The 26,681-nt window shown below is 40.3% G+C and overlaps 47 non-coding genes and 6 pseudogenes across 47 annotated transcripts; all 53 read left to right on the top strand.

Moving 5' to 3' along the window:
• The first annotated feature begins 2,151 nt into the window (after positions 1–2,151).
• Positions 2,152–2,270, top strand: LOC146022759 (5S ribosomal RNA). The gene has a single exon (XR_014452200.1). It is a non-coding gene; the product is annotated as a 5S ribosomal RNA (ribosomal RNA).
• Positions 2,271–2,614: 344 nt separating this feature from the next.
• Positions 2,615–2,733, top strand: LOC146023626 (5S ribosomal RNA). Its single transcript, XR_014453037.1, has one exon. It is a non-coding gene; the product is annotated as a 5S ribosomal RNA (ribosomal RNA).
• Positions 2,734–3,079: 346 nt separating this feature from the next.
• On the top strand, positions 3,080–3,198 carry LOC146021549 (5S ribosomal RNA). The gene has a single exon (XR_014451029.1). It is a non-coding gene; the product is annotated as a 5S ribosomal RNA (ribosomal RNA).
• A 344-nt stretch (positions 3,199–3,542) lies between these two features.
• LOC146021710 (5S ribosomal RNA) lies at positions 3,543–3,661 on the top strand. Its single transcript, XR_014451187.1, has one exon. It is a non-coding gene; the product is annotated as a 5S ribosomal RNA (ribosomal RNA).
• Positions 3,662–4,005: 344 nt separating this feature from the next.
• On the top strand, positions 4,006–4,124 carry LOC146022127 (5S ribosomal RNA). The gene has a single exon (XR_014451595.1). It is a non-coding gene; the product is annotated as a 5S ribosomal RNA (ribosomal RNA).
• Positions 4,125–4,470: 346 nt separating this feature from the next.
• LOC146021548 (5S ribosomal RNA) lies at positions 4,471–4,589 on the top strand. The gene has a single exon (XR_014451028.1). It is a non-coding gene; the product is annotated as a 5S ribosomal RNA (ribosomal RNA).
• Positions 4,590–4,934: 345 nt separating this feature from the next.
• LOC146024588 (5S ribosomal RNA) lies at positions 4,935–5,052 on the top strand. Its single transcript, XR_014453960.1, has one exon. It is a non-coding gene; the product is annotated as a 5S ribosomal RNA (ribosomal RNA).
• A 344-nt stretch (positions 5,053–5,396) lies between these two features.
• Positions 5,397–5,515, top strand: LOC146022676 (5S ribosomal RNA). The gene has a single exon (XR_014452121.1). It is a non-coding gene; the product is annotated as a 5S ribosomal RNA (ribosomal RNA).
• A 346-nt stretch (positions 5,516–5,861) lies between these two features.
• LOC146024096 (5S ribosomal RNA) lies at positions 5,862–5,980 on the top strand. The gene has a single exon (XR_014453490.1). It is a non-coding gene; the product is annotated as a 5S ribosomal RNA (ribosomal RNA).
• A 344-nt stretch (positions 5,981–6,324) lies between these two features.
• LOC146022355 (5S ribosomal RNA) lies at positions 6,325–6,443 on the top strand. Its single transcript, XR_014451815.1, has one exon. It is a non-coding gene; the product is annotated as a 5S ribosomal RNA (ribosomal RNA).
• A 346-nt stretch (positions 6,444–6,789) lies between these two features.
• Positions 6,790–6,908, top strand: LOC146023419 (5S ribosomal RNA). The gene has a single exon (XR_014452838.1). It is a non-coding gene; the product is annotated as a 5S ribosomal RNA (ribosomal RNA).
• A 345-nt stretch (positions 6,909–7,253) lies between these two features.
• On the top strand, positions 7,254–7,371 carry LOC146024587 (5S ribosomal RNA). The gene has a single exon (XR_014453959.1). It is a non-coding gene; the product is annotated as a 5S ribosomal RNA (ribosomal RNA).
• A 344-nt stretch (positions 7,372–7,715) lies between these two features.
• On the top strand, positions 7,716–7,834 carry LOC146022674 (5S ribosomal RNA). Its single transcript, XR_014452119.1, has one exon. It is a non-coding gene; the product is annotated as a 5S ribosomal RNA (ribosomal RNA).
• A 346-nt stretch (positions 7,835–8,180) lies between these two features.
• LOC146024628 (5S ribosomal RNA) lies at positions 8,181–8,299 on the top strand. Its single transcript, XR_014454000.1, has one exon. It is a non-coding gene; the product is annotated as a 5S ribosomal RNA (ribosomal RNA).
• Positions 8,300–8,643: 344 nt separating this feature from the next.
• Positions 8,644–8,762, top strand: LOC146022354 (5S ribosomal RNA). The gene has a single exon (XR_014451814.1). It is a non-coding gene; the product is annotated as a 5S ribosomal RNA (ribosomal RNA).
• Positions 8,763–9,109: 347 nt separating this feature from the next.
• LOC146023768 (5S ribosomal RNA) lies at positions 9,110–9,228 on the top strand. The gene has a single exon (XR_014453174.1). It is a non-coding gene; the product is annotated as a 5S ribosomal RNA (ribosomal RNA).
• A 344-nt stretch (positions 9,229–9,572) lies between these two features.
• Positions 9,573–9,691, top strand: LOC146024781 (5S ribosomal RNA; annotated as a pseudogene).
• Positions 9,692–10,038: 347 nt separating this feature from the next.
• On the top strand, positions 10,039–10,157 carry LOC146023767 (5S ribosomal RNA). Its single transcript, XR_014453173.1, has one exon. It is a non-coding gene; the product is annotated as a 5S ribosomal RNA (ribosomal RNA).
• A 344-nt stretch (positions 10,158–10,501) lies between these two features.
• On the top strand, positions 10,502–10,620 carry LOC146022353 (5S ribosomal RNA). The gene has a single exon (XR_014451813.1). It is a non-coding gene; the product is annotated as a 5S ribosomal RNA (ribosomal RNA).
• Positions 10,621–10,966: 346 nt separating this feature from the next.
• On the top strand, positions 10,967–11,085 carry LOC146021545 (5S ribosomal RNA). Its single transcript, XR_014451026.1, has one exon. It is a non-coding gene; the product is annotated as a 5S ribosomal RNA (ribosomal RNA).
• A 345-nt stretch (positions 11,086–11,430) lies between these two features.
• Positions 11,431–11,539, top strand: LOC146025223 (5S ribosomal RNA; annotated as a pseudogene).
• A 344-nt stretch (positions 11,540–11,883) lies between these two features.
• On the top strand, positions 11,884–12,002 carry LOC146024429 (5S ribosomal RNA). The gene has a single exon (XR_014453811.1). It is a non-coding gene; the product is annotated as a 5S ribosomal RNA (ribosomal RNA).
• Positions 12,003–12,348: 346 nt separating this feature from the next.
• Positions 12,349–12,467, top strand: LOC146022013 (5S ribosomal RNA). Its single transcript, XR_014451481.1, has one exon. It is a non-coding gene; the product is annotated as a 5S ribosomal RNA (ribosomal RNA).
• A 344-nt stretch (positions 12,468–12,811) lies between these two features.
• LOC146023705 (5S ribosomal RNA) lies at positions 12,812–12,930 on the top strand. Its single transcript, XR_014453113.1, has one exon. It is a non-coding gene; the product is annotated as a 5S ribosomal RNA (ribosomal RNA).
• Positions 12,931–13,276: 346 nt separating this feature from the next.
• Positions 13,277–13,395, top strand: LOC146021657 (5S ribosomal RNA). The gene has a single exon (XR_014451134.1). It is a non-coding gene; the product is annotated as a 5S ribosomal RNA (ribosomal RNA).
• Positions 13,396–13,739: 344 nt separating this feature from the next.
• LOC146023703 (5S ribosomal RNA) lies at positions 13,740–13,858 on the top strand. Its single transcript, XR_014453111.1, has one exon. It is a non-coding gene; the product is annotated as a 5S ribosomal RNA (ribosomal RNA).
• A 346-nt stretch (positions 13,859–14,204) lies between these two features.
• LOC146021656 (5S ribosomal RNA) lies at positions 14,205–14,323 on the top strand. Its single transcript, XR_014451133.1, has one exon. It is a non-coding gene; the product is annotated as a 5S ribosomal RNA (ribosomal RNA).
• Positions 14,324–14,668: 345 nt separating this feature from the next.
• LOC146022124 (5S ribosomal RNA) lies at positions 14,669–14,787 on the top strand. Its single transcript, XR_014451592.1, has one exon. It is a non-coding gene; the product is annotated as a 5S ribosomal RNA (ribosomal RNA).
• Positions 14,788–15,132: 345 nt separating this feature from the next.
• On the top strand, positions 15,133–15,250 carry LOC146024584 (5S ribosomal RNA). The gene has a single exon (XR_014453957.1). It is a non-coding gene; the product is annotated as a 5S ribosomal RNA (ribosomal RNA).
• Positions 15,251–15,594: 344 nt separating this feature from the next.
• LOC146022673 (5S ribosomal RNA) lies at positions 15,595–15,713 on the top strand. Its single transcript, XR_014452118.1, has one exon. It is a non-coding gene; the product is annotated as a 5S ribosomal RNA (ribosomal RNA).
• A 346-nt stretch (positions 15,714–16,059) lies between these two features.
• On the top strand, positions 16,060–16,178 carry LOC146024095 (5S ribosomal RNA). The gene has a single exon (XR_014453489.1). It is a non-coding gene; the product is annotated as a 5S ribosomal RNA (ribosomal RNA).
• Positions 16,179–16,524: 346 nt separating this feature from the next.
• LOC146022352 (5S ribosomal RNA) lies at positions 16,525–16,643 on the top strand. The gene has a single exon (XR_014451812.1). It is a non-coding gene; the product is annotated as a 5S ribosomal RNA (ribosomal RNA).
• Positions 16,644–16,989: 346 nt separating this feature from the next.
• On the top strand, positions 16,990–17,108 carry LOC146023418 (5S ribosomal RNA). The gene has a single exon (XR_014452837.1). It is a non-coding gene; the product is annotated as a 5S ribosomal RNA (ribosomal RNA).
• Positions 17,109–17,453: 345 nt separating this feature from the next.
• On the top strand, positions 17,454–17,571 carry LOC146024583 (5S ribosomal RNA). Its single transcript, XR_014453956.1, has one exon. It is a non-coding gene; the product is annotated as a 5S ribosomal RNA (ribosomal RNA).
• Positions 17,572–17,915: 344 nt separating this feature from the next.
• On the top strand, positions 17,916–18,034 carry LOC146022672 (5S ribosomal RNA). The gene has a single exon (XR_014452117.1). It is a non-coding gene; the product is annotated as a 5S ribosomal RNA (ribosomal RNA).
• A 346-nt stretch (positions 18,035–18,380) lies between these two features.
• On the top strand, positions 18,381–18,499 carry LOC146024627 (5S ribosomal RNA). The gene has a single exon (XR_014453999.1). It is a non-coding gene; the product is annotated as a 5S ribosomal RNA (ribosomal RNA).
• A 344-nt stretch (positions 18,500–18,843) lies between these two features.
• On the top strand, positions 18,844–18,962 carry LOC146022351 (5S ribosomal RNA). Its single transcript, XR_014451811.1, has one exon. It is a non-coding gene; the product is annotated as a 5S ribosomal RNA (ribosomal RNA).
• A 347-nt stretch (positions 18,963–19,309) lies between these two features.
• On the top strand, positions 19,310–19,428 carry LOC146023766 (5S ribosomal RNA). Its single transcript, XR_014453172.1, has one exon. It is a non-coding gene; the product is annotated as a 5S ribosomal RNA (ribosomal RNA).
• Positions 19,429–19,772: 344 nt separating this feature from the next.
• On the top strand, positions 19,773–19,891 carry LOC146022671 (5S ribosomal RNA). Its single transcript, XR_014452116.1, has one exon. It is a non-coding gene; the product is annotated as a 5S ribosomal RNA (ribosomal RNA).
• Positions 19,892–20,237: 346 nt separating this feature from the next.
• LOC146024626 (5S ribosomal RNA) lies at positions 20,238–20,356 on the top strand. Its single transcript, XR_014453998.1, has one exon. It is a non-coding gene; the product is annotated as a 5S ribosomal RNA (ribosomal RNA).
• A 344-nt stretch (positions 20,357–20,700) lies between these two features.
• LOC146022350 (5S ribosomal RNA) lies at positions 20,701–20,819 on the top strand. The gene has a single exon (XR_014451810.1). It is a non-coding gene; the product is annotated as a 5S ribosomal RNA (ribosomal RNA).
• A 347-nt stretch (positions 20,820–21,166) lies between these two features.
• LOC146023765 (5S ribosomal RNA) lies at positions 21,167–21,285 on the top strand. Its single transcript, XR_014453171.1, has one exon. It is a non-coding gene; the product is annotated as a 5S ribosomal RNA (ribosomal RNA).
• A 344-nt stretch (positions 21,286–21,629) lies between these two features.
• LOC146024780 (5S ribosomal RNA) lies at positions 21,630–21,748 on the top strand (annotated as a pseudogene).
• A 347-nt stretch (positions 21,749–22,095) lies between these two features.
• On the top strand, positions 22,096–22,214 carry LOC146023764 (5S ribosomal RNA). Its single transcript, XR_014453170.1, has one exon. It is a non-coding gene; the product is annotated as a 5S ribosomal RNA (ribosomal RNA).
• Positions 22,215–22,558: 344 nt separating this feature from the next.
• Positions 22,559–22,677, top strand: LOC146022349 (5S ribosomal RNA). Its single transcript, XR_014451809.1, has one exon. It is a non-coding gene; the product is annotated as a 5S ribosomal RNA (ribosomal RNA).
• Positions 22,678–23,023: 346 nt separating this feature from the next.
• LOC146021544 (5S ribosomal RNA) lies at positions 23,024–23,142 on the top strand. Its single transcript, XR_014451025.1, has one exon. It is a non-coding gene; the product is annotated as a 5S ribosomal RNA (ribosomal RNA).
• Positions 23,143–23,487: 345 nt separating this feature from the next.
• LOC146025222 (5S ribosomal RNA) lies at positions 23,488–23,596 on the top strand (annotated as a pseudogene).
• A 344-nt stretch (positions 23,597–23,940) lies between these two features.
• Positions 23,941–24,059, top strand: LOC146024397 (5S ribosomal RNA). Its single transcript, XR_014453780.1, has one exon. It is a non-coding gene; the product is annotated as a 5S ribosomal RNA (ribosomal RNA).
• Positions 24,060–24,405: 346 nt separating this feature from the next.
• LOC146022012 (5S ribosomal RNA) lies at positions 24,406–24,524 on the top strand. The gene has a single exon (XR_014451480.1). It is a non-coding gene; the product is annotated as a 5S ribosomal RNA (ribosomal RNA).
• A 344-nt stretch (positions 24,525–24,868) lies between these two features.
• LOC146025253 (5S ribosomal RNA) lies at positions 24,869–24,977 on the top strand (annotated as a pseudogene).
• A 346-nt stretch (positions 24,978–25,323) lies between these two features.
• LOC146021654 (5S ribosomal RNA) lies at positions 25,324–25,442 on the top strand. The gene has a single exon (XR_014451132.1). It is a non-coding gene; the product is annotated as a 5S ribosomal RNA (ribosomal RNA).
• Positions 25,443–25,787: 345 nt separating this feature from the next.
• LOC146022123 (5S ribosomal RNA) lies at positions 25,788–25,906 on the top strand. Its single transcript, XR_014451591.1, has one exon. It is a non-coding gene; the product is annotated as a 5S ribosomal RNA (ribosomal RNA).
• Positions 25,907–26,250: 344 nt separating this feature from the next.
• On the top strand, positions 26,251–26,369 carry LOC146024749 (5S ribosomal RNA; annotated as a pseudogene).
• The last annotated feature ends 312 nt before the right edge of the window (positions 26,370–26,681 follow it).

The raw sequence follows: 26,681 nt of genomic DNA, 5'->3' as shown, positions 1-26,681 counted from the left end.
CCGGGGCCCCCTGGCCATATATTGCCTACACTTGCCTATAGCAACATTTATGCAGAAAAAAGGTACACAGTATTTGTCAATATGTCCCCCCTACCACACCCCCTCCCCCCCCCCCTTCCCCGCTTATGGCATAATATGTCAAATCGATTGTAACACAGTTCTAATCATATTCACGGTAATCAGCAACATCGGCTCCACTCGGATGGCTTGAGATCACCTGAAGGGCTCATGTGAAGTAAAAGGAAGTGTCTAAGTAAGTGAGGATCAAGTCCTGCTTCTGCCAGCTTTAGAGTATCAGGCTGGGGCCAGCTGGCGGGCACCAGGCGCAAATCTATCAAGCCATGCTGCCACCTCACGAGGGCTGTTGAAGAATTTAGTCTCTCCCTCCGCCACCACCCGCAGCCGGGCCGGGAACAGCATGGAGTATGGAAGGTCCAATTCGCGCAGTCTGCGCTTCACGGGGACAAAGGAGGCCCTCTCCTTCTGCACCTCGATGGCAAAGTCAGGAAATGTGGAAATGGTGGCGCCATTTCTAATCATAGGGCCTTTGGTGCGGTTCAGGCGCAGGATCGTGTCCCGGTCCTTATAATGTAGAAGTTTGGCTATGAGGGTTCTGGGTGGGGCACCCGGAGGGAGAGGGCGGGTAGGGATTCTGTGTGCCCTCTCGACAGCGAATTGGGAGGTGAAGGATTCTCTGCCAAATGTCTCAATAAGCCAGGCCTCCAAGAATGCCTCTGGCGCCGTGCCCTCCTCCTTTTCTGGCAGGCCTACGAAGCGGACATTGTTTCTCCTCAAACGGCCCTCCATATCCATTAATTTATTCTGGATGCTTGTGACCTGTTGTGTCAATGTAGAAACTGTGGTTTTCATAGGGTCAATTGCGTCTTCAACCTCCCCCACCCGCTCCCTGATGCGTTGCACATCCTGCCTAAGGAGGGATAGATCGCACTGTACCTTCTCCATTTTGTCAGATAAACGTTTCTCAGTGCCAGCAATGGCCTCCAGGATTTGTTGGAGAGAGGGGGGTGCAGGGGAAGCATCATCAGGGGGGGCTTCAGAGTTGGCTGAGCTGCCAGAGTTCTGCCCGGAATCCCCCGGGGGTGGCTGCGGGCCCTGCACCTCTTGTCCTCTTGCAAATTTGGCCAGCTTTGCTGCAGAGGTATTATGATTCTGTTTCACCATAATTGACTGATGTCAGGCTGATAAGCCCCCTCCCCAGCTGAGGCAGATTCTGTTGATGCAAATTATAGTACTTGCTCAGTGAGTGGGGTGTGAGGAGTTGTATGCTTCACTCACCAGGGAATGCAGTGCAGGGCAATGGGAGGCATGTGGTGGTGTATCCAGGGCAGTTCAGCAGGAGTAAGATATAAAGCTCCACTCAGGGGTTACTACAAGCTTGTGTCCCTATGTGCTTGTGTGTGCTCTGCTGATCACGAAATGGCGCCCGCAGCACAGGGCTCAGCCAGCTTTGAGATAGCGGAAGCAGGCTGTTTTCCCCACAGGAGACACCGTTTCAGGTGAGGGGCGTCCGCTGGTATGCGTTGCCCTCAGCAGGGCATATAATATAGGACAGTGGCAGGCTATGGTGGTGTTCCCTGGGCAGGTGCAGCGAGCTGGGGGTGCGGAGTCACGCTGGAGGGATCACTGCAGGCTGTGTGCTGTAGACGCTGCTGCGCCCAAAATGGCGCCCGCAGCACGAGACTCACCAGGCTCCTGGCAGGCAGACCGACTCTGGATGTCCTCCTCGCCGTGGGCGCCACTGTCCGGTGGATGTTGCCGGTGGGCGGGTGTTCCAGGGGGATCTCCCCCGCTACGCCGCCTCAGCAGCGGGCGTACGGGCAGACACAGACTGTGTGGCGGGGAGAGGTAGGCCGCAGTCCTCACCTCGGTCCGGCGAGCTGAATAACGGCTCCGGGACCTGATCTTTCGGGCGGGCGGCTCGTGCGGGGTGTTGTGGGGTCACCTGGCAGCCGCTGGCGGTGGAGTCGGGTGGGTTATTAGGCGCAGGATGGGTTAAACGGATGGGCAGCCAGGGAGCTCCCGCCGGACACGTCTTACCCGCTCGCCGCCGTAGCCACGCCCCCCACGAAACTTTTTTATTAGCTTACCTGGTGATAGAAGTAGAAGAGGGCAAAAAAGTGCCTGTATCTCACCTACAGCCATACCACATTGGATATGCCCAATCTCGTCTGATCTTGGAAGCTAAGAAGTGTTGGGCCTGGTTAGTACTTGGGTGGGAGACCACATGGGAACACCAGGTGCTGTAGGTTTTTTCACATTACTGGCAAATTGTTTTTATTCTCTAGCTATTTAAATTGGAAACTTTTTCTTTTTATTGCCTGTAGAGACATTTGTAAGAGGTCAAACAGACACAATAGCCATCACCTAAAGACTTACCACACTGTTTAGGCGCAATTCCAACTGCTTTTGGCAGCTAAACAGTGTTGAGCCTCTTTAGTAGTTTAATTTAAGATCCCCTGCTAATATCATGTCCTGTAGGTCTTTTTACATTACCAACACATGATTTTTTTCAGTAAGCAAAAACAGTTAGGAAGCTTTTTTATTAGCTTACCTGGTGATAGAAGAGAAGAGGTCAAAAAAGAGCATGTATCTCACCTACAGCCATACCACATTAGATAGGCCCAATCTCGTCTGATCTTGGAAGCTAAGCAGTGTTGGGCCTGGTTAGTACTTGGGTGGGAGACCACATGGGAACACCTGGTGCTGTAGGTTTTTTCACATTACTGGCAAATTGTTTTTATTCTCTAGCTATTTAAATTGGAAACTTTTTCTTTTTATTGCCAGTACAGACATTTGGAAGAGGTCAAACAGACACAATAGCCATCACCTAAAGACTTACCACACTGTTTAGGCCCAATTCCAACTGCTTTTGGCAGCTAAACAGTGTATGAGCCTCTTTAGTAGTTTCATTTAAGATCCCCTGCTAATATCATGTCCTGTAGGTCTTTTTACATTACCAAAACATGATTTTTTTCATTAAGCCAAAACAGTTAGGAAACTTTTTTATTAGCTTACCTGGTGATAGAAGTAGAAGAGGGCAAAAAAGTGCATGTATCTCACCTACAGCCATACCACATTGGATAGGCCCAATCTCATCTGATCTTGGAAGCTAAGCAGTGTTGGGCCTGGTTAGTACTTGGGTGGGAGACCACATGGGAACACCAGGTGCTGTAGGTTTTTTCACATTACTGGCAAATTGTTTTTATTCTCTATCTATTTAAATTGGAAACTTTTTCTTTTTATTGCCAGCACAGACATTTAGAAGAGGTCAAACATACACAATAGCCATCACCTAAAGACTTACCACACTGTTTAGGCCCAATTCCAACTGCTTTTGGCAGCTAAACAGTGTTGAGCCTCTTTAGTAGTTTAATTTAAGATCCCCTGCTAATATCATGTCCTGTAGGTCTTTTTACATTACCAACACATGATTTTTTTCAGTAAGCAAAAACAGTTAGGAAGCTTTTTTATTAGCTTACCTGGTGATAGAAGAGAAGAGGTCAAAAAAGAGCATGTATCTCACCTACAGCCATACCACATTGGATAGGCCCAATCTCGTCTGATCTTGGAAGCTAAGCAGTGTTGGGCCTGGTTAGTACTTGGGTGGGAGACCTCATGGGAACACCTGGTGCTGTAGGTTTTTTCACATTACTGGCAAATTGTTTTTATTCTCTAGCTATTTAAATTGGAAACTTTTTCTTTTTATTGCCAGTACAGACATTTGGAAGAGGTCAAACAGACACAATAGCCATCACCTAAAGACTTACCACACTGTTTAGGCCCAATTCCAACTGCTTTTGGCAGCTAAACAGTGTTGAGCCTCTTTAGTAGTTTAATTTAAGATCCCCTGCTAATATCATGTCCTGTAGGTCTTTTTACATTACCAACACATGATTTTTTTCAGTAAGCAAAAACAGTTAGGAAGCTTTTTTATTAGCTTACCTGGTGATAGAAGAGAAGAGGTCAAAAAAGAGCATGTATCTCACCTACAGCCATACCACATTGGATAGGCCCAATCTCGTCTGATCTTGGAAACTAAGCAGTGTTGGGCCTGGTTAGTACTTGGGTGGGAGACCACATGGGAACACCTGGTGCTGTAGGTTTTTTCACATTACTGACAAATTGTTTTTATTCTCTAGCTATTTAAATTGGAAACTTTTTCTTTTTATTGCCAGTACAGACATTTGGAAGAGGTCAAACAGACACAATAGCCATCACCTAAAGACTTACCACACTGTTTAGGCCCAATTCCAACTGCTTTTGGCAGCTAAACAGTGTATGAGCCTCTTTAGTAGTTTCATTTAAGATCCCCTGCTAATATCATGTCCTGTAGGTCTTTTTACATTACCAAAACATGATTTTTTTCATTAAGCCAAAACAGTTAGGAAACTTTTTTATTAGCTTACCTGGTTATAGAAGTATAAGAGGGCAAAAAAGTGCATGTATCTCACCTACAGCCATACCACATTGGATAGGCCCAATCTCATCTGATCTTGGAAGCTAAGCAGTGTTGGGCCTGGTTAGTACTTGGGTGGGAGACCACATGGGAACACCAGGTGCTGTAGGTTTTTTCACATTACTGGCAAATTGTTTTTATTCTCTATCTATTTAAATTGCAAACTTTTTCTTTTTATTGCCAGCACAGACATTTAGAAGAGGTCAAACATACACAATAGCCATCACCTAAAGACTTACCACACTGTTTAGGCCCAATTCCAACTGCTTTTGGCAGCTAAACAGTGTTGAGCCTCTTTAGTAGTTTAATTTAAGATCCCCTGCTAATATCATGTCCTGTAGGTCTTTTTACATTGCCAACACATGATTTTTTTCAGTAAGCAAAAACAGTTACGAAACTTTTTTATTAGCTTAACTGGTGATAGAAGTAGAAGAGGGCAAAAAAGTGCCTGTATCTCACCTACAGCCATAACACATTGTTATACCCAATCTCGTCTGATCTTGGAAGCTAAGCAGTGTTGGGCCTGGTTAGTACTTGGGTGGGAGACCACATGGGAACACCAGGTGCTGTAGGTTTTTTCACATTACTGGCAAATTGTTTTTATTCTCTAGCTATTTAAATTGGAAACTTTTTCTTTTTATTGCCTGTAGAGACATTTGTAAGAGGTCAAACAGACACAATAGCCATCACCTAAAGACTTACCACACTGTTTAGGCCCAATTCCAACTGCTTTTGGCAGCTAAACAGTGTTGAGCCTCTTTAGTAGTTTAATTTAAGATACCCTGCTAATATCATGTTCTGTAGGTCTTTTTACATTACCAACACACAATTTTTTTCAGTAAGCAAAAACAGTTAGGAAGCTTTTTTATTAGCTTACCTGGTGATAGAAGAGAAGAGGGCAAAAAAGAGCATGTATCTCACCTACAGCCATACCACATTGGATAGGCCCAATCTCGTCTGATCTTGGAAGCTAAGCAGTGTTGGGCCTGGTTAGTACTTTGGTGGGAGACCACATGGGAACACCTGGTGCTGTAGGTTTTTTCACATTACTGGCAAATTGTTTTTATTCTCTAGCTATTTAAATTGGAAACTTTTTCTTTTTATTGCCAGTACAGACATTTGGAAGAGGTCAAACAGACACAATAGCCATCACCTAAAGACTTACCACACTGTTTAGGCCCAATTCCAACTGCTTTTGGCAGCTAAACAGTGTATGAGCCTCTTTAGTAGTTTCATTTAAGATCCCCTGCTAATATCATGTCCTGTAGGTCTTTTTACATTACCAAAACATGATTTTTTTAATTAAGCCAAAACAGTTAGGAAACTTTTTTATTAGCTTACCTGGTGATAGAAGTAGAAGAGGGCAAAAAAGTGCATGTATCTCACCTACAGCCATACCACATTGGATAGCCCCAATCTCGTCTGATCTTGGAAGCTAAGCAGTGTTGGGCCTGGTTAGTACTTGGGTGGGAGACCACGTGGGAACACCAAGTGCTGTAGGTTTTTTCACATTACTGGCAAATTGTTTTTATTCTCTATCTATTTAAATTGGAAAGTTTTTCTTTTTATTGCCAGCACAGACATTTAGAAGAGGTCAAACATACACAATAGCCATCACCTAAAGACTTGCCACACTGTTTAGGCCCAATTCCAACTGCTTTTGGCAGCTAAACAGTGTTGAGCCTCTTTAGTATTTTAATTTAAGATCCCCTGCTAATATCATGTCCTGTAGGTCTTTTTACATTACCAACACATGATTTTTTTCAGTAAGCAAAAACAGTTAGGAAGCTTTTTTATTAGCTTACCTGGTGATAGAAGAGAAGAGGGCAAAAAAGAGCATGTATCTCACCTACAGCCATACCACATTGGATAGGCCCAATCTCGTCTGATCTTGGAAGCTAAGCAGTGTTGGGCCTGGTTAGTACTTGGGTGGGAGACCACATGGGAACACCTGGTGCTGTAGGTTTTTTCACATTACTGGCAAATTGTTTTTATTCTCTAGCTATTTAAATTGGAAACTTTTTCTTTTTATTGCCAGTACAGACATTTGGAAGAGGTCAAACAGACACAATAGCCATCACCTAAAGACTTACCACACTGTTTAGGCCCAATTCCAACTGCTTTTGGCAGCTAAACAGTGTATGAGCCTCTTTAGTAGTTTCATTTAAGATCCCCTGCTAATATCATGTCCTGTAGGTCTTTTTACATTACCAAAACATGATTTTTTTCATTAAGCCAAAACAGTTAGGAAACTTTTTTATTAGCTTACCTGGTTATAGAAGTTGAAGAGGGCAAAAAAGTGCATGTATCTCACCTACAGCCATACCAAATTGGATAGGCCCAATCTCATCTGATCTTGGAAGCTAAGCAGTGTTGGGCCTGGTTAGTACTTGGGTGGGAGACCACATGGGAACACCAGGTGCTGTAGGTTTTTTCACATTACTGGCAAATTGTTTTTATTCTCTATCTATTTAAATTGCTAACTTTTTCTTTTTATTGCCAGCACAGACATTTAGAAGAGGTCAAACATACACAATAGCCATCACCTAAAGACTTACCACACTGTTTAGGCCCAATTCCAACTGCTTTTGGCAGCTAAACAGTGTTGAGCCTCTTTAGTAGTTTAATTTAAGATCCCCTGCTAATATCATGTCCTGTAGGTCTTTTTACATTGCCAACACATGATTTTTTTCAGTAAGCAAAAACAGTTACGAAACTTTTTTATTAGCTTAACTGGTGATAGAAGTAGAAGAGGGCAAAAAAGTGCCTGTATCTCACCTACAGCCATAACACATTGTTATACCCAATCTCGTCTGATCTTGGAAGCTAAGCAGTGTTGGGCCTGGTTAGTACTTGGGTGGGAGACCACATGGGAACACCAGGTGCTGTAGGTTTTTTCACATTACTGGCAAATTGTTTTTATTCTCTAGCTATTTAAATTGGAAACTTTTTCTTTTTATTGCCTGTAGAGACATTTGTAAGAGGTCAAACAGACACAATAGCCATCACCTAAAGACTTACCACACTGTTTAGGCCCAATTCCAACTGCTTTTGGCAGCTAAACAGTGTTGAGCCTCTTTAGTAGTTTAATTTAAGATACCCTGCTAATATCATGTCCTGTAGGTCTTTTTACATTACCAACACACAATTTTTTTCAGTAAGCAAAAACAGTTAGGAAGCTTTTTTATTAGCTTACCTGGTGATAGAAGAGAAGAGGGCAAAAAAGAGCATGTATCTCACCTACAGCCATACCACATTGGATAGGCCCAATCTCGTCTGATCTTGGAAGCTAAGCAGTGTTGGGCCTGGTTAGTACTTTGGTGGGAGACCACATGGGAACACCTGGTGCTGTAGGTTTTTTCACATTACTGGCAAATTGTTTTTATTCTCTAGCTATTTAAATTGGAAACTTTTTCTTTTTATTGCCAGTACAGACATTTGGAAGAGGTCAAACAGACACAATAGCCATCACCTAAAGACTTACCACACTGTTTAGGCCCAATTCCAACTGCTTTTGGCAGCTAAACAGTGTATGAGCCTCTTTAGTAGTTTCATTTAAGATCCCCTGCTAATATCATGTCCTGTAGGTCTTTTTACATTACCAAAACATGATTTTTTTAATTAAGCCAAAACAGTTAGGAAACTTTTTTATTAGCTTACCTGGTGATAGAAGTAGAAGAGGGCAAAAAAGTGCATGTATCTCACCTACAGCCATACCACATTGGATAGCCCCAATCTCGTCTGATCTTGGAAGCTAAGCAGTGTTGGGCCTGTTTAGTACTTGGGTGGGAGACCACATGGGAACACCAAGTGCTGTAGGTTTTTTCACATTACTGGCAAATTGTTTTTATTCTCTATCTATTTAAATTGGAAAGTTTTTCTTTTTATTGCCAGCACAGACATTTAGAAGAGGTCAAACATACACAATAGCCATCACCTAAAGACTTACCACACTGTTTAGGCCCAATTCCAACTGCTTTTGGCAGCTAAACAGTGTTGAGCCTCTTTAGTATTTTAATTTAAGATCCCCTGCTAATATCATGTCCTGTAGGTCTTTTTACATTACCAACACATGATTTTTTTCAGTAAGCAAAAACAGTTAGGAAGCTTTTTTATTAGCTTACCTGGTGATAGAAGAGAAGAGGGCAAAAAAGAGCATGTATCTCACCTACAGCCATACCACATTGGATAGGCCCAATCTCGTCTGATCTTGGAAGCTAAGCAGTGTTGGGCCTGGTTAGTACTTGGGTGGGAGACCACATGGGAACACCTGGTGCTGTAGGTTTTTTCACATTACTGGCAAATTGTTTTTATTCTCTAGCTATTTAAATTGGAAACTTTTTCTTTTTATTGCCAGTACAGACATTTGGAAGAGGTCAAACAGACACAATAGCCATCACCTAAAGACTTACCACACTGTTTAGGCCCAATTCCAACTGCTTTTGGCAGCTAAACAGTGTATGAGCCTCTTTAGTAGTTTCATTTAAGATCCCCTGCTAATATCATGTCCTGTAGGTCTTTTTACATTACCAAAACATGATTTTTTTTCATTAAGCCAAAACAGTTAGGAAACTTTTTTATTAGCTTACCTGGTGATAGAAGTAGAAGAGGGCAAAAAAGTGCATGTATCTCACCTACAGCCATACCACATTGGATAGCCCCAATCTCATCTGATCTTGGAAGCTAAGCAGTGTTGGGCCTGGTTAGTACTTGGGTGGGAGACCACATGGGAACACCAAGTGCTGTAGGTTTTTTCACATTACTGGCAAATTGTTTTTATTCTCTATCTATTTAAATTGGAAAGTTTTTCTTTTTATTGCCAGCACAGACATTTAGAAGAGGTCAAACATACACAATAGCCATCACCTAAAGACATACCACACTGTTTAGGCCCAATTCCAACTGCTTTTGGCAGCTAAACAGTGTTGAGCCTCTTTAGTATTTTAATTTAAGATCCCCTGCTAATATCATGTCCTGTAGGTCTTTTTACATTACCAACACATGATTTTTTTCAGTAAGCAAAAACAGTTAGGAAGCTTTTTTATTAGCTTACCTGGTGATAGAAGAGAAGAGGGCAAAAAAGAGCATGTATCTCACCTACAGCCATACCACATTGGATAGGCCCAATCTCGTCTGATCTTGGAAGCTAAGCAGTGTTGGGCCTCGTTAGTACTTGGGTGGAAGACCACATGGGAACACCTGGTGCTGTAGGTTTTTTCACATTACTGGCAAATTGTTTTTATTCTCTAGCTATTTAAATTGGAAACTTTTTCTTTTTATTGCCAGTACAGACATTTGGAAGAGGTCAAACAGACACAATAGCCATCACCTAAAGACTTACCGCACTGTTTAGGCCCAATTCCAACTGCTTTTGGCAGCTAAACAGTGTATGAGCCTCTTTAGTAGTTTCATTTAAGATCCCCTGCTAATATCATGTCCTGTAGGTCTTTTTACATTACCAAAACATGATTTTTTTTCATTAAGCCAAAACAGTTAGGAAACTTTTTTATTAGCTTACCTGGTGATAGAAGTAGAAGAGGGCAAAAAAGTGCATGTATCTCACCTACAGCCATACCACATTGGATAGCCCCAATCTCATCTGATCTTGGAAGCTAAGCAGTGTTGGGCCTGGTTAGTACTTGGGTGGGAGACCACATGGGAACACCAAGTGCTGTAGGTTTTTTCACATTACTGGCAAATTGTTTTTATTCTCTATCTATTTAAATTGGAAAGTTTTTCTTTTTATTGCCAGCACAGACATTTAGAAGAGGTCAAACATACACAATAGCCATCACCTAAAGACATACCACACTGTTTAGGCCCAATTCCAACTGCTTTTGGCAGCTAAACAGTGTTGAGCCTCTTTAGTATTTTAATTTAAGATCCCCTGCTAATATCATGTCCTGTAGGTCTTTTTACATTACCAACACATGATTTTTTTCAGTAAGCAAAAACAGTTAGGAAGCTTTTTTATTAGCTTACCTGGTGATAGAAGAGAAGAGGGCAAAAAAGAGCATGTATCTCACCTACAGCCATACCACATTGGATAGGCCCAATCTCGTCTGATCTTGGAAGCTAAGCAGTGTTGGGCCTGGTTAGTACTTGGGTGGGAGACCACATGGGAACACCTGGTGCTGTAGGTTTTTTCACATTACTGGCAAATTGTTTTTATTCTCTAGCTATTTAAATTGGAAACTTTTTCTTTTTATTGCCAGTACAGACATTTGGAAGAGGTCAAACAGACACAATAGCCATCACCTAAAGACTTACCACACTGTTTAGGCCCAATTCCAAGTGCTTTTGGCAGCTAAACAGTGTATGAGCCTCTTTAGTAGTTTCATTTAAGATCCCCTGCTAATATCATGTCCTGTAGGTCTTTTTACATTATCAAAACATGATTTTTTTCATTAAGCCAAAACAGTTAGGAAACTTTTTTATTAGCTTACCTGGTGATAGAAGTAGAAGAGGGCAAAAAAGTGCATGTATCTCACCTACAGCCATACCACATTGGATAGGCCCAATCTCATCTGATCTTGGAAGCTAAGCAGTGTTGGGCCTGGTTAGTACTTGGGTGGGAGACCACATGGGAACACCAGGTGCTGTAGGTTTTTTCACATTACTGGCAAATTGTTTTTATTCTCTATCTATTTAAATTGGAAACTTTTTCTTTTTATTGCCAGCACAGACATTTAGAAGAGGTCAAACATACACAATAGCCATCACCTAAAGACTTACCACACTGTTTAGGCCCAATTCCAACTGCTTTTGGCAGCTAAACAGTGTTGAGCCTCTTTAGTAGTTTAATTTAAGATCCCCTGCTAATATCATGTCCTGTAGGTCTTTTTACATTGCCAACACATGATTTTTTTCAGTAAGCAAAAACAGTTACGAAACTTTTTTATTAGCTTACCTGGTGATAGAAGTAGAAGAGGGCAAAAAAGTGCCTGTATCTCACCTACAGCCATACCACATTGGATATGCCTGATCTTGGAAGCTAAGCAGTGTTGGGCCTGGTTAGTACTTGGGTGGGAGACCACATATGAACACCAGGTGCTGTAGGTTTTTTCACATTACTGGCAAATTGTTTTTATTCTCTAGCTATTTAAATTGGAAACTTTTTCTTTTTATTGCCTGTAGAGACATTTGTAAGAGGTCAAACAGACACAATAGCCATCACCTAAAGACTTACCACACTGTTTAGGCCCAATTCCAACTGCTTTTGGCAGCTAAACAGTGTTGAGCCTCTTTAGTAGTTTAATTTAAGATCCCCTGCTAATATCATGTCCTGTAGGTATTTTTACATTACCAACACATGATTTTTTTCAGTAAGCAAAAACAGTTAGGAAGCTTTTTTATTAGCTTACCTGGTGATAGAAGAGAAGAGGTCAAAAAAGAGCATGTATCTCACCTACAGCCATACCACATTGGATAGGCCCAATCTCGTCTGATCTTGGAAGCTAAGCAGTGTTGGGCCTGGTTAGAACTTGGGTGGGAGACCACATGGGAACACCTGGTGCTGTAGGTTTTTTCACATTACTGGCAAATTGTTTTTATTCTCTAGCTATTTAAATTGGAAACTTTTTCTTTTTATTGCCAGTACAGACATTTGGAAGAGGTCAAACAGACACAATAGCCATCACCTAAAGACTTACCACACTGTTTATGCCCAATTCCAACTGCTTTTGGCAGCTAAACAGTGTATGAGCCTCTTTAGTAGTTTCATTTAAGATCCCCTGCTAATATCATGTCCTGTAGGTCTTTTTACATTACCAAAACATGATTTTTTTCATTAAGCCAAAACAGTTAGAAAACTTTTTTATTAGCTTACCTGGTGATAGAAGTAGAAGAGGGCAAAAAAGTGCATGTATCTCACCTACAGCCATACCACATTGGATAGGCCCAATCTCGTCTGATCTTGGAAGCTAAGCAGTGTTGGGCCTGGTTAGTACTTGGGTGGGAGACCACATGGGAACACCAGGTGCTGTAGGTTTTTTCACATTACTGGCAAATTGTTTTTATTCTCTATCTATTTAAATTGGAAACTTTTTCTTTTTATTGCCAGCACAGACATTTAGAAGAGGTCAAACATACACAATAGCCATCACCTAAAGACTTACCACACTGTTTAGGCCCAATTCCAACTGTTTTTGGCAGCTAAACAGTGTTGAGCCTCTTTAGTATTTTAATTTAAGATCCCCTGCTAATATCATGTCCTGTAGGTCTTTTTACATTACCAACACATGATTTTTTTCAGTAAGCAAAAACAGTTATGAAGCTTTTTTATTAGCTTACCTGGTGATAGAAGAGAAGAGGGCAAAAAAGAGCATGTATCTCACCTACAGCCATACCACATTGGATAGGCCCAATCTTGTCTGATCTTGGAAGCTAAGCAGTGTTGGGCCTGGTTAGTACTTGGGTGGGAGACCACATGGGAACACCTGGTGCTGTAGGTTTTTTCACATTACTGGCAAATTGTTTTTATTCTCTAGCTATTTAAATTGGAAACTTTTTCTTTTTATTGCCAGTACAGACATTTGGAAGAGGTCAAACAGACACAATAGCCATCACCTAAAGACTTACCACACTGTTTATGCCCAATTCCAACTGCTTTTGGCAGCTAAACAGTGTATGAGCCTCTTTAGTAGTTTCATTTAAGATCCCCTGCTAATATCATGTCCTGTAGGTCTTTTTACATTACCAAAACATGATTTTTTTCATTAAGCCAAAACAGTTAGGAAACTTTTTTATTAGCTTACCTGGTGATAGAAGTAGAAGAGGGCAAAAAAGTGCATGTATCTCACCTACAGCCATACCACATTGGATAGGCCCAATCTCATCTGATCTTGGAAGCTAAGCAGTGTTGGGCCTGGTTAGTACTTTGGTGGGAGACCACATGGGAACACCAGGTGCTGTAGGTTTTTTCACATTACTGGCAAATTGTTTTTATTCTCTATCTATTTAAATTGGAAACTTTTTCTTTTTATTGCCAGCACAGACATTTAGAAGAGGTCAAACATACACAATAGCCATCACCTAAAGACTTACCACACTGTTTAGGCCCAATTCCAACTGCTTTTGGCAGCTAAACAGTGTTGAGCCTCTTTAGTATTTTAATTTAAGATCCCCTGCTAATATCATGTCCTGTAGGTCTTTTTACATTACCAACACATGATTTTTTTCAGTAAGCAAAAACAGTTATGAAGCTTTTTTATTAGCTTACCTGGTGATAGAAGAGAAGAGGGCAAAAAAGAGCATGTATCTCACCTACAGCCATACCACATTGGATAGGCCCAATCTTGTCTGATCTTGGAAGCTAAGCAGTGTTGGGCCTGGTTAGTACTTGGGTGGGAGACCACATGGGAACACCTGGTGCTGTAGGTTTTTTCACATTACTGGCAAATTGTTTTTATTCTCTAGCTATTTAAATTGGAAACTTTTTCTTTTTATTGCCAGTACAGACATTTGGAAGAGGTCAAACAGACACAATAGCCATCACCTAAAGACTTACCACACTGTTTATGCCCAATTCCAACTGCTTTTGGCAGCTAAACAGTGTATGAGCCTCTTTAGTAGTTTCATTTAAGATCCCCTGCTAATATCATGTCCTGTAGGTCTTTTTACATTACCAAAACATGATTTTTTTCATTAAGCCAAAACAGTTAGGAAACTTTTTTATTAGCTTACCTGGTGATAGAAGTAGAAGAGGGCAAAAAAGTGCATGTATCTCACCTACAGCCATACCACATTGGATAGGCCCAATCTCATCTGATCTTGGAAGCTAAGCAGTGTTGGGCCTGGTTAGTACTTTGGTGGGAGACCACATGGGAACACCAGGTGCTGTAGGTTTTTTCACATTACTGGCAAATTGTTTTTATTCTCTATCTATTTAAATTGGAAACTTTTTCTTTTTATTGCCAGCACAGACATTTAGAAGAGGTCAAACATACACAATAGCCATCACCTAAAGACTTACCACACTGTTTAGGCCCAATTCCAACTGCTTTTGGCAGCTAAACAGTGTTGAGCCTCTTTAGTAGTTTAATTTAAGATCCCCTGCTAATATCATGTCCTGTAGGTCTTTTTACATTGCCAACACATGATTTTTTTCAGTAAGCAAAAACAGTTACGAAACTTTTTTATTAGCTTACCTGGTGATAGAAGTAGAAGGGGGCAAAAAAGTGCCTGTATCTCACCTACAGCCATACCACATTGGATATGCCCAATCTCGTCTGATCTTGGAAGCTAAGCAGTGTTGGGTCTGGTTAGTACTTGGGTGGGAGACCACATGGGAACACCAGGTGCTGTAGGTTTTTTCACATTACTGGCAAATTGTTTTTATTCTCTAGCTATTTAAATTGGAAACTTTTTCTTTTTATTGCCTGTAGAGACATTTGTAAGAGGTCAAACAGACACATAAGCCATCACCTAAAGACTTACCACACTGTTTAGGCCCAATTCCAACTGCTTTTGGCAGCTAAACAGTGTTGAGCCTCTTTAGTAGTTTAATTTAAGATCCCCTGCTAATATCATGTCCTGTAGGTCTTTTTACATTGCCAACACATGATTTTTTTCAGTAAGCAAAAACAGTTACGAAACTTTTTTATTAGCTTAACTGGTGATAGAAGTAGAAGAGGGCAAAAAAGTGCCTGTATCTCACCTACAGCCATAACACATTGTTATACCCAATCTCGTCTGATCTTGGAAGCTAAGCAGTGTTGGGCCTGGTTAGTACTTGGGTGGGAGACCACATGGGAACACCAGGTGCTGTAGGTTTTTTCACATTACTGGCAAATTGTTTTTATTCTCTAGCTATTTAAATTGGAAACTTTTTCTTTTTATTGCCTGTAGAGACATTTGTAAGAGGTCAAACAGACACAATAGCCATCACCTAAAGACTTACCACACTGTTTAGGCCCAATTCCAACTGCTTTTGGCAGCTAAACAGTGTTGAGCCTCTTTAGTAGTTTAATTTAAGATACCCTGCTAATATCATGTTCTGTAGGTCTTTTTACATTACCAACACACAATTTTTTTCAGTAAGCAAAAACAGTTAGGAAGCTTTTTTATTAGCTTACCTGGTGATAGAAGAGAAGAGGGCAAAAAAGAGCATGTATCTCACCTACAGCCATACCACATTGGATAGGCCCAATCTCGTCTGATCTTGGAAGCTAAGCAGTGTTGGGCCTGGTTAGTACTTTGGTGGGAGACCACATGGGAACACCTGGTGCTGTAGGTTTTTTCACATTACTGGCAAATTGTTTTTATTCTCTAGCTATTTAAATTGGAAACTTTTTCTTTTTATTGCCAGTACAGACATTTGGAAGAGGTCAAACAGACACAATAGCCATCACCTAAAGACTTACCACACTGTTTAGGCCCAATTCCAACTGCTTTTGGCAGCTAAACAGTGTATGAGCCTCTTTAGTAGTTTCATTTAAGATCCCCTGCTAATATCATGTCCTGTAGGTCTTTTTACATTACCAAAACATGATTTTTTTAATTAAGCCAAAACAGTTAGGAAACTTTTTTATTAGCTTACCTGGTGATAGAAGTAGAAGAGGGCAAAAAAGTGCATGTATCTCACCTACAGCCATACCACATTGGATAGCCCCAATCTCGTCTGATCTTGGAAGCTAAGCAGTGTTGGGCCTGGTTAGTACTTGGGTGGGAGACCACGTGGGAACACCAAGTGCTGTAGGTTTTTTCACATTACTGGCAAATTGTTTTTTTATTCTCTATCTATTTAAATTGGAAAGTTTTTCTTTTTATTGCCAGCACAGACATTTAGAAGAGGTCAAACATACACAATAGCCATCACCTAAAGACTTACCACACTGTTTAGGCCCAATTCCAACTGCTTTTGGCAGCTAAACAGTGTTGAGCCTCTTTAGTATTTTAATTTAAGATCCCCTGCTAATATCATGTCCTGTAGGTCTTTTTACATTACCAACACATGATTTTTTTCAGTAAGCAAAAACAGTTAGGAAGCTTTTTTATTAGCTTACCTGGTGATAGAAGAGAAGAGGGCAAAAAAGAGCATGCATCTCACCTACAGCCATACCACATTGGATAGGCCCAATCTCGTCTGATCTTGGAAGCTAAGCAGTGTTGGGCCTGGTTAGTACTTGGGTGGGAGACCACATGGGAACACCTGGTGCTGTAGGTTTTTTCACATTACTGGCAAATTGTTTTTATTCTCTAGCTATTTAAATTGGAAACTTTTTCTTTTTATTGCCAGTACAGACATTTGGAAGAGGTCAAACAGACACAATAGCCATCACCTAAAGACTTACCACACTGTTTAGGCCCAATTCCAACTGCTTTTGGCAGCTAAACAGTGTATGAGCCTCTTTAGTAGTTTCATTTAAGATCCCCTGCTAATATCATGTCCTGTAGGTCTTTTTACATTACCAAAACATGATTTTTTTCATTAAGCCAAAACAGTTAGGAAACTTTTTTATTAGCTTACCTGGTTATAGAAGTAGAAGAGGGCAAAAAAGTGCATGTATCTCACCTACAGCCATACCAAATTGGATAGGCCCAATCTCATCTGATCTTGGAAGCTAAGCAGTGTTGGGCCTGGTTAGTACTTGGGTGGGAGACCACATGGGAACACCAGGTGCTGTAGGTTTTTTCACATTACTGGCAAATTGTTTTTATTCTCTATCTATTTAAATTGCAAACTTTTTCTTTTTATTGCCAGCACAGACATTTAGAAGAGGTCAAACATACACAATAGCCATCACCTAAAGACTTACCACACTGTTTAGGCCCAATTCCAACTGCTTTTGGCAGCTAAACAGTGTTGAGCCTCTTTAGTAGTTTAATTTAAGATCCCCTGCTAATATCATGTCCTGTAGGTCTTTTTACATTGCCAACACATGATTTTTTTCAGTAAGCAAAAACAGTTACGAAACTTTTTTATTAGCTTAACTGGTGATAGAAGTAGAAGAGGGCAAAAAAGTGCCTGTATCTCACCTACAGCCATAACACATTGTTATACCCAATCTCGTCTGATCTTGGAAGCTAAGCAGTGTTGGGCCTGGTTAGTACTTGGGTGGGAGACCACATGGGAACACCAGGTGCTGTAGGTTTTTTCACATTACTGGCAAATTGTTTTTATTCTCTAGCTATTTAAATTGGAAACTTTTTCTTTTTATTGCCTGTAGAGACATTTGTAAGAGGTCAAACAGACACAATAGCCATCACCTAAAGACTTACCACACTGTTTAGGCCCAATTCCAACTGCTTTTGGCAGCTAAACAGTGTTGAGCCTCTTTAGTAGTTTAATTTAAGATACCCTGCTAATATCATGTCCTGTAGGTCTTTTTACATTACCAACACACAATTTTTTTCAGTAAGCAAAAACAGTTAGGAAGCTTTTTTATTAGCTTACCTGGTGATAGAAGAGAAGAGGGCAAAAAAGAGCATGTATCTCACCTACAGCCATACCACATTGGATAGGCCCAATCTCGTCTGATCTTGGAAGCTAAGCAGTGTTGGGCCTGGTTAGTACTTTGGTGGGAGACCACATGGGAACACCTGGTGCTGTAGGTTTTTTCACATTACTGGCAAATTGTTTTTATTCTCTAGCTATTTAAATTGGAAACTTTTTCTTTTTATTGCCAGTACAGACATTTGGAAGAGGTCAAACAGACACAATAGCCATCACCTAAAGACTTACCACACTGTTTAGGCCCAATTCCAACTGCTTTTGGCAGCTAAACAGTGTATGAGCCTCTTTAGTAGTTTCATTTAAGATCCCCTGCTAATATCATGTCCTGTAGGTCTTTTTACATTACCAAAACATGATTTTTTTAATTAAGCCAAAACAGTTAGGAAACTTTTTTATTAGCTTACCTGGTGATAGAAGTAGAAGAGGGCAAAAAAGTGCATGTATCTCACCTACAGCCATACCACATTGGATAGCCCCAATCTCGTCTGATCTTGGAAGCTAAGCAGTGTTGGGCCTGTTTAGTACTTGGGTGGGAGACCACATGGGAACACCAAGTGCTGTAGGTTTTTTCACATTACTGGCAAATTGTTTTTATTCTCTATCTATTTAAATTGGAAAGTTTTTCTTTTTATTGCCAGCACAGACATTTAGAAGAGGTCAAACATACACAATAGCCATCACCTAAAGACTTACCACACTGTTTAGGCCCAATTCCAACTGCTTTTGGCAGCTAAACAGTGTTGAGCCTCTTTAGTATTTTAATTTAAGATCCCCTGCTAATATCATGTCCTGTAGGTCTTTTTACATTACCAACACATGATTTTTTTTAGTAAGCAAAAACAGTTAGGAAGCTTTTTTATTAGCTTACCTGGTGATAGAAGAGAAGAGGGCAAAAAAGAGCATGTATCTCACCTACAGCCATACCACATTGGATAGGCCCAATCTCGTCTGATCTTGGAAGCTAAGCAGTGTTGGGCCTGGTTAGTACTTGGGTGGGAGACCACATGGGAACACCTGGTGCTGTAGGTTTTTTCACATTACTGGCAAATTGTTTTTATTCTCTAGCTATTTAAATTGGAAACTTTTTCTTTTTATTGCCAGTACAGACATTTGGAAGAGGTCAAACAGACACAATAGCCATCACCTAAAGACTTACCACACTGTTTAGGCCCAATTCCAACTGCTTTTGGCAGCTAAACAGTGTATGAGCCTCTTTAGTAGTTTCATTTAAGATCCCCTGCTAATATCATGTCCTGTAGGTCTTTTTACATTACCAAAACATGATTTTTTTTCATTAAGCCAAAACAGTTAGGAAACTTTTTTATTAGCTTACCTGGTGATAGAAGTAGAAGAGGGCAAAAAAGTGCATGTATCTCACCTACAGCCATACCACATTGGATAGCCCCAATCTCATCTGATCTTGGAAGCTAAGCAGTGTTGGGCCTGGTTAGTACTTGGGTGGGAGACCACATGGGAACACCAAGTGCTGTAGGTTTTTTCACATTACTGGCAAATTGTTTTTATTCTCTATCTATTTAAATTGGAAAGTTTTTCTTTTTATTGCCAGCACAGACATTTAGAAGAGGTCAAACATACACAATAGCCATCACCTAAAGACATACCACACTGTTTAGGCCCAATTCCAACTGCTTTTGGCAGCTAAACAGTGTTGAGCCTCTTTAGTATTTTAATTTAAGATCCCCTGCTAATATCATGTCCTGTAGGTCTTTTTACATTACCAACACATGATTTTTTTCAGTAAGCAAAAACAGTTAGGAAGCTTTTTTATTAGCTTACCTGGTGATAGAAGAGAAGAGGGCAAAAAAGAGCATGTATCTCACCTACAGCCATACCACATTGGATAGGCCCAATCTCGTCTGATCTTGGAAGCTAAGCAGTGTTGGGCCTGGTTAGTACTTTGGTGGGAGACCACATGGGAACACCTGGTGCTGTAGGTTTTTTCACATTACTGGCAAATTGTTTTTATTCTCTAGCTATTTAAATTGGAAACTTTTTCTTTTTATTGCCAGTACAGACATTTGGAAGAGGTCAAACAGACACAATAGCCATCACCTAAAGACTTACCACACTGTTTAGGCCCAATTCCAACTGCTTTTGGCAGCTAAACAGTGTATGAGCCTCTTTAGTAGTTTCATTTAAGATCCCCTGCTAATATCATGTCCTGTAGGTCTTTTTACATTACCAAAACATGATTTTTTTAATTAAGCCAAAACAGTTAGGAAACTTTTTTATTAGCTTACCTGGTGATAGAAGTAGAAGAGGGCAAAAAAGTGCATGTATCTCACCTACAGCCATACCACATTGGATAGCCCCAATCTCGTCTGATCTTGGAAGCTAAGCAGTGTTGGGCCTGTTTAGTACTTGGGTGGGAGACCACATGGGAACACCAAGTGCTGTAGGTTTTTTCACATTACTGGCAAATTGTTTTTATTCTCTATCTATTTAAATTGGAAAGTTTTTCTTTTTATTGCCAGCACAGACATTTAGAAGAGGTCAAACATACACAATAGCCATCACCTAAAGACTTACCACACTGTTTAGGCCCAATTCCAACTGCTTTTGGCAGCTAAACAGTGTTGAGCCTCTTTAGTATTTTAATTTAAGATCCCCTGCTAATATCATGTCCTGTAGGTCTTTTTACATTACCAACACATGATTTTTTTTAGTAAGCAAAAACAGTTAGGAAGCTTTTTTATTAGCTTACCTGGTGATAGAAGAGAAGAGGGCAAAAAAGAGCATGTATCTCACCTACAGCCATACCACATTGGATAGGCCCAATCTCGTCTGATCTTGGAAGCTAAGCAGTGTTGGGCCTGGTTAGTACTTGGGTGGGAGACCACATGGGAACACCTGGTGCTGTAGGTTTTTTCACATTACTGGCAAATTGTTTTTATTCTCTAGCTATTTAAATTGGAAACTTTTTCTTTTTATTGCCAGTACAGACATTTGGAAGAGGTCAAACAGACACAATAGCCATCACCTAAAGACTTACCACACTGTTTAGGCCCAATTCCAACTGCTTTTGGCAGCTAAACAGTGTATGAGCCTCTTTAGTAGTTTCATTTAAGATCCCCTGCTAATATCATGTCCTGTAGGTCTTTTTACATTACCAAAACATGATTTTTTTTCATTAAGCCAAAACAGTTAGGAAACTTTTTTATTAGCTTACCTGGTGATAGAAGTAGAAGAGGGCAAAAAAGTGCATGTATCTCACCTACAGCCATACCACATTGGATAGCCCCAATCTCATCTGATCTTGGAAGCTAAGCAGTGTTGGGCCTGGTTAGTACTTGGGTGGGAGACCACATGGGAACACCAAGTGCTGTAGGTTTTTTCACATTACTGGCAAATTGTTTTTATTCTCTATCTATTTAAATTGGAAAGTTTTTCTTTTTATTGCCAGCACAGACATTTAGAAGAGGTCAAACATACACAATAGCCATCACCTAAAGACATACCACACTGTTTAGGCCCAATTCCAACTGCTTTTGGCAGCTAAACAGTGTTGAGCCTCTTTAGTATTTTAATTTAAGATCCCCTGCTAATATCATGTCCTGTAGGTCTTTTTACATTACCAACACATGATTTTTTTCAGTAAGCAAAAACAGTTAGGAAGCTTTTTTATTAGCTTACCTGGTGATAGAAGAGAAGAGGGCAAAAAAGAGCATGTATCTCACCTACAGCCATACCACATTGGATAGGCCCAATCTCGTCTGATCTTGGAAGCTAAGCAGTGTTGGGCCTCGTTAGTACTTGGGTGGAAGACCACATGGGAACACCTGGTGCTGTAGGTTTTTTCACATTACTGGCAAATTGTTTTTATTCTCTAGCTATTTAAATTGGAAACTTTTTCTTTTTATTGCCAGTACAGACATTTGGAAGAGGTCAAACAGACACAATAGCCATCACCTAAAGACTTACCGCACTGTTTAGGCCCAATTCCAACTGCTTTTGGCAGCTAAACAGTGTATGAGCCTCTTTAGTAGTTTCATTTAAGATCCCCTGCTAATATCATGTCCTGTAGGTCTTTTTACATTACCAAAACATGATTTTTTTTCATTAAGCCAAAACAGTTAGGAAACTTTTTTATTAGCTTACCTGGTGATAGAAGTAGAAGAGGGCAAAAAAGTGCATGTATCTCACCTACAGCCATACCACATTGGATAGCCCCAATCTCATCTGATCTTGGAAGCTAAGCAGTGTTGGGCCTGGTTAGTACTTGGGTGGGAGACCACATGGGAACACCAAGTGCTGTAGGTTTTTTCACATTACTGGCAAATTGTTTTTATTCTCTATCTATTTAAATTGGAAAGTTTTTCTTTTTATTGCCAGCACAGACATTTAGAAGAGGTCAAACATACACAATAGCCATCACCTAAAGACATACCACACTGTTTAGGCCCAATTCCAACTGCTTTTGGCAGCTAAACAGTGTTGAGCCTCTTTAGTATTTTAATTTAAGATCCCCTGCTAATATCATGTCCTGTAGGTCTTTTTACATTACCAACACATGATTTTTTTCAGTAAGCAAAAACAGTTAGGAAGCTTTTTTATTAGCTTACCTGGTGATAGAAGAGAAGAGGGCAAAAAAGAGCATGTATCTCACCTACAGCCATACCACATTGGATAGGCCCAATCTCGTCTGATCTTGGAAGCTAAGCAGTGTTGGGCCTGGTTAGTACTTGGGTGGGAGACCACATGGGAACACCTGGTGCTGTAGGTTTTTTCACATTACTGGCAAATTGTTTTTATTCTCTAGCTATTTAAATTGGAAACTTTTTCTTTTTATTGCCAGTACAGACATTTGGAAGAGGTCAAACAGACACAATAGCCATCACCTAAAGACTTACCACACTGTTTAGGCCCAATTCCAACTGCTTTTGGCAGCTAAACAGTGTATGAGCCTCTTTAGTAGTTTCATTTAAGATCCCCTGCTAATATCATGTCCTGTAGGTCTTTTTACATTATCAAAACATGATTTTTTTCATTAAGCCAAAACAGTTAGGAAACTTTTTTATTAGCTTACCTGGTGATAGAAGTAGAAGAGGGCAAAAAAGTGCATGTATCTCACCTACAGCCATACCACATTGGATAGGCCCAATCTCATCTGATCTTGGAAGCTAAGCAGTGTTGGGCCTGGTTAGTACTTGGGTGGGAGACCACATGGGAACACCAGGTGCTGTAGGTTTTTTCACATTACTGGCAAATTGTTTTTATTCTCTATCTATTTAAATTGGAAACTTTTTCTTTTTATTGCCAGCACAGACATTTAGAAGAGGTCAAACATACACAATAGCCATCACCTAAAGACTTACCACACTGTTTAGGCCCAATTCCAACTGCTTTTGGCAGCTAAACAGTGTTGAGCCTCTTTAGTAGTTTAATTTAAGATCCCCTGCTAATATCATGTCCTGTAGGTCTTTTTACATTGCCAACACATGATTTTTTTCAGTAAGCAAAAACAGTTACGAAACTTTTTTATTAGCTTACCTGGTGATAGAAGTAGAAGAGGGCAAAAAAGTGCCTGTATCTCACCTACAGCCATACCACATTGGATATGCCTGATCTTGGAAGCTAAGCAGTGTTGGGCCTGGTTAGTACTTGGGTGGGAGACCACATATGAACACCAGGTGCTGTAGGTTTTTTCACATTACTGGCAAATTGTTTTTATTCTCTAGCTATTTAAATTGGAAACTTTTTCTTTTTATTGCCTGTAGAGACATTTGTAAGAGGTCAAACAGACACAATAGCCATCACCTAAAGACTTACCACACTGTTTAGGCCCAATTCCAACTGCTTTTGGCAGCTAAACAGTGTTGAGCCTCTTTAGTAGTTTAATTTAAGATCCCCTGCTAATATCATGTCCTGTAGGTATTTTTACATTACCAACACATGATTTTTTTCAGTAAGCAAAAACAGTTAGGAAGCTTTTTTATTAGCTTACCTGGTGATAGAAGAGAAGAGGTCAAAAAAGAGCAGGTATCTCACCTACAGCCATACCACATTGGATAGGCCCAATCTCGTCTGATCTTGGAAGCTAAGCAGTGTTGGGCCTGGTTAGAACTTGGGTGGGAGACCACATGGGAAAACCTGGTGCTGTAGGTTTTTTCACATTACTGGCAAATTGTTTTTATTCTCTAGCTATTTAAATTGGAAACTTTTTCTTTTTATTGCCAGTACAGACATTTGGAAGAGGTCAAACAGACACAATAGCCATCACCTAAAGACTTACCACACTGTTTATGCCCAATTCCAACTGCTTTTGGCAGCTAAACAGTGTATGAGCCTCTTTAGTAGTTTCATTTAAGATCCCCTGCTAATATCATGTCCTGTAGGTCTTTTTACATTACCAAAACATGATTTTTTTCATTAAGCCAAAACAGTTAGGAAACTTTTTTATTAGCTTACCTGGTGATAGAAGTAGAAGAGGGCAAAAAAGTGCATGTATCTCACCTACAGCCATACCACATTGGATAGGCCCAATCTCGTCTGATCTTGGAAGCTAAGCAGTGTTGGGCCTGGTTAGTACTTGGGTGGGAGACCACATGGGAACACCAGGTGCTGTAGGTTTTTTCACATTACTGGCAAATTGTTTTTATTCTCTATCTATTTAAATTGGAAACTTTTTCTTTTTATTGCCAGCACAGACATTTAGAAGAGGTCAAACATACACAATAGCCATCACCTAAAGACTTACCACACTGTTTAGGCCCAATTCCAACTGTTTTTGGCAGCTAAACAGTGTTGAGCCTCTTTAGTATTTTAATTTAAGATCCCCTGCTAATATCATGTCCTGTAGGTCTTTTTACATTACCAACACATGATTTTTTTCAGTAAGCAAAAACAGTTATGAAGCTTTTTTATTAGCTTACCTGGTGATAGAAGAGAAGAGGGCAAAAAAGAGCATGTATCTCACCTACAGCCATACCACATTGGATAGGCCTGATCTTGGAAGCTAATCAGTGTTGGGCCTGGTTAGTACTTGGGTGGGAGACCACATGGGAACACCTGGTGCTGTAGGTTTTTTCACATTACTGGCAAATTGTTTTTATTCTCTAGCTATTTAAATTGGAAACTTTTTCTTTTTATTGCCAGTACAGACATTTGGAAGAGGTCAAACAGACACAATAGCCATCACCTAAAGACTTACCACACTGTTTATGCCCAATTCCAACTGCTTTTGGCAGCTAAACAGTGTATGAGCCTCTTTAGTAGTTTCATTTAAGATCCCCTGCTAATATCATGTCCTGTAGGTCTTTTTACATTACCAAAACATGATTTTTTTCATTAAGCCAAAACAGTTAGGAAACTTTTTTATTAGCTTACCTGGTGATAGAAGTAGAAGAGGGCAAAAAAGTGCATGTATCTCACCTACAGCCATACCACATTGGATAGGCCCAATCTCATCTGATCTTGGAAGCTAAGCAGTGTTGGGCCTGGTTAGTACTTTGGTGGGAGACCACATGGGAACACCAGGTGCTGTAGGTTTTTTCACATTACTGGCAAATTGTTTTTATTCTCTATCTATTTAAATTGGAAACTTTTTCTTTTTATTGCCAGCACAGACATTTAGAAGAGGTCAAACATACACAATAGCCATCACCTAAAGACTTACCACACTGTTTAGGCCCAATTCCAACTGCTTTTGGCAGCTAAACAGTGTTGAGCCTCTTTAGTAGTTTAATTTAAGATCCCCTGCTAATATCATGTCCTGTAGGTCTTTTTACATTGCCAACACATGATTTTTTTCAGTAAGCAAAAACAGTTACGAAACTTTTTTATTAGCTTACCTGGTGATAGAAGTAGAAGGGGGCAAAAAAGTGCCTGTATCTCACCTACAGCCATACCACATTGGATATGCCCAATCTCGTCTGATCTTGGAAGCTAAGCAGTGTTGGGTCTGGTTAGTACTTGGGTGGGAGACCACATGGGAACACCAGGTGCTGTAGGTTTTTTCACATTACTGGCAAATTGTTTTTATTCTCTAGCTATTTAAATTGGAAACTTTTTCTTTTTATTGCCTGTAGAGACATTTGTAAGAGGTCAAACAGACACATAAGCCATCACCTAAAGACTTACCACACTGTTTAGGCCCAATTCCAACTGCTTTTGGCAGCTAAACAGTGTTGAGCCTCTTTAGTAGTTTAATTTAAGATCCCCTGCTAATATCATGTCCTGTAGGTCTTTTTACATTACCAACACATGATTTTTTTCAGTAAGCAAAAACAGTTAGGAAGCTTTTTTATTAGCTTACCTGGTGATAGAAGAGAAGAGGTCAAAAAAGAGCATGTATCTCACCTACAGCCATACCACATTGGATAGGCCCAATCTCGTCTGATCTTGGAAGCTAAGCAGTGTTGGGCCTGGTTAGAACTTGGGTGGGAGACCACATGTGAACACCTGGTGCTGTAGGTTTTTTCACATTACTGGCAAATTGTTTTTATTCTCTAGCTATTTAAATTGGAAACTTTTTCTTTTTATTGCCAGTACAGACATTTGGAAGAGGTCAAACAGACACAATAGCCATCACCTAAAGACTTACCACACTGTTTAGGCCCAATTCCAACTGCTTTTGGCAGCTAAACAGTGTATGAGCCTCTTTAGTAGTTTCATTTAAGATCCCCTGCTAATATCATGTCCTGTAGGTCTTTTTACATTACCAAAACATGATTTTTTTCATTAAGCCAAAACAGTTAGGAAACTTTTTTATTAGCTTACCTGGTGATA

Source organism: Crinia signifera, chromosome 7, assembly GCF_055691185.1.
Source record: "Crinia signifera chromosome 7, ASM5569118v1, whole genome shotgun sequence".
Taxonomy (NCBI): Eukaryota; Metazoa; Chordata; class Amphibia; order Anura; family Myobatrachidae; genus Crinia; species Crinia signifera.
The sequence above is the reverse complement of the archived record's forward strand: the minus strand, read 5'-3'. Positions and strand labels throughout refer to the sequence as shown.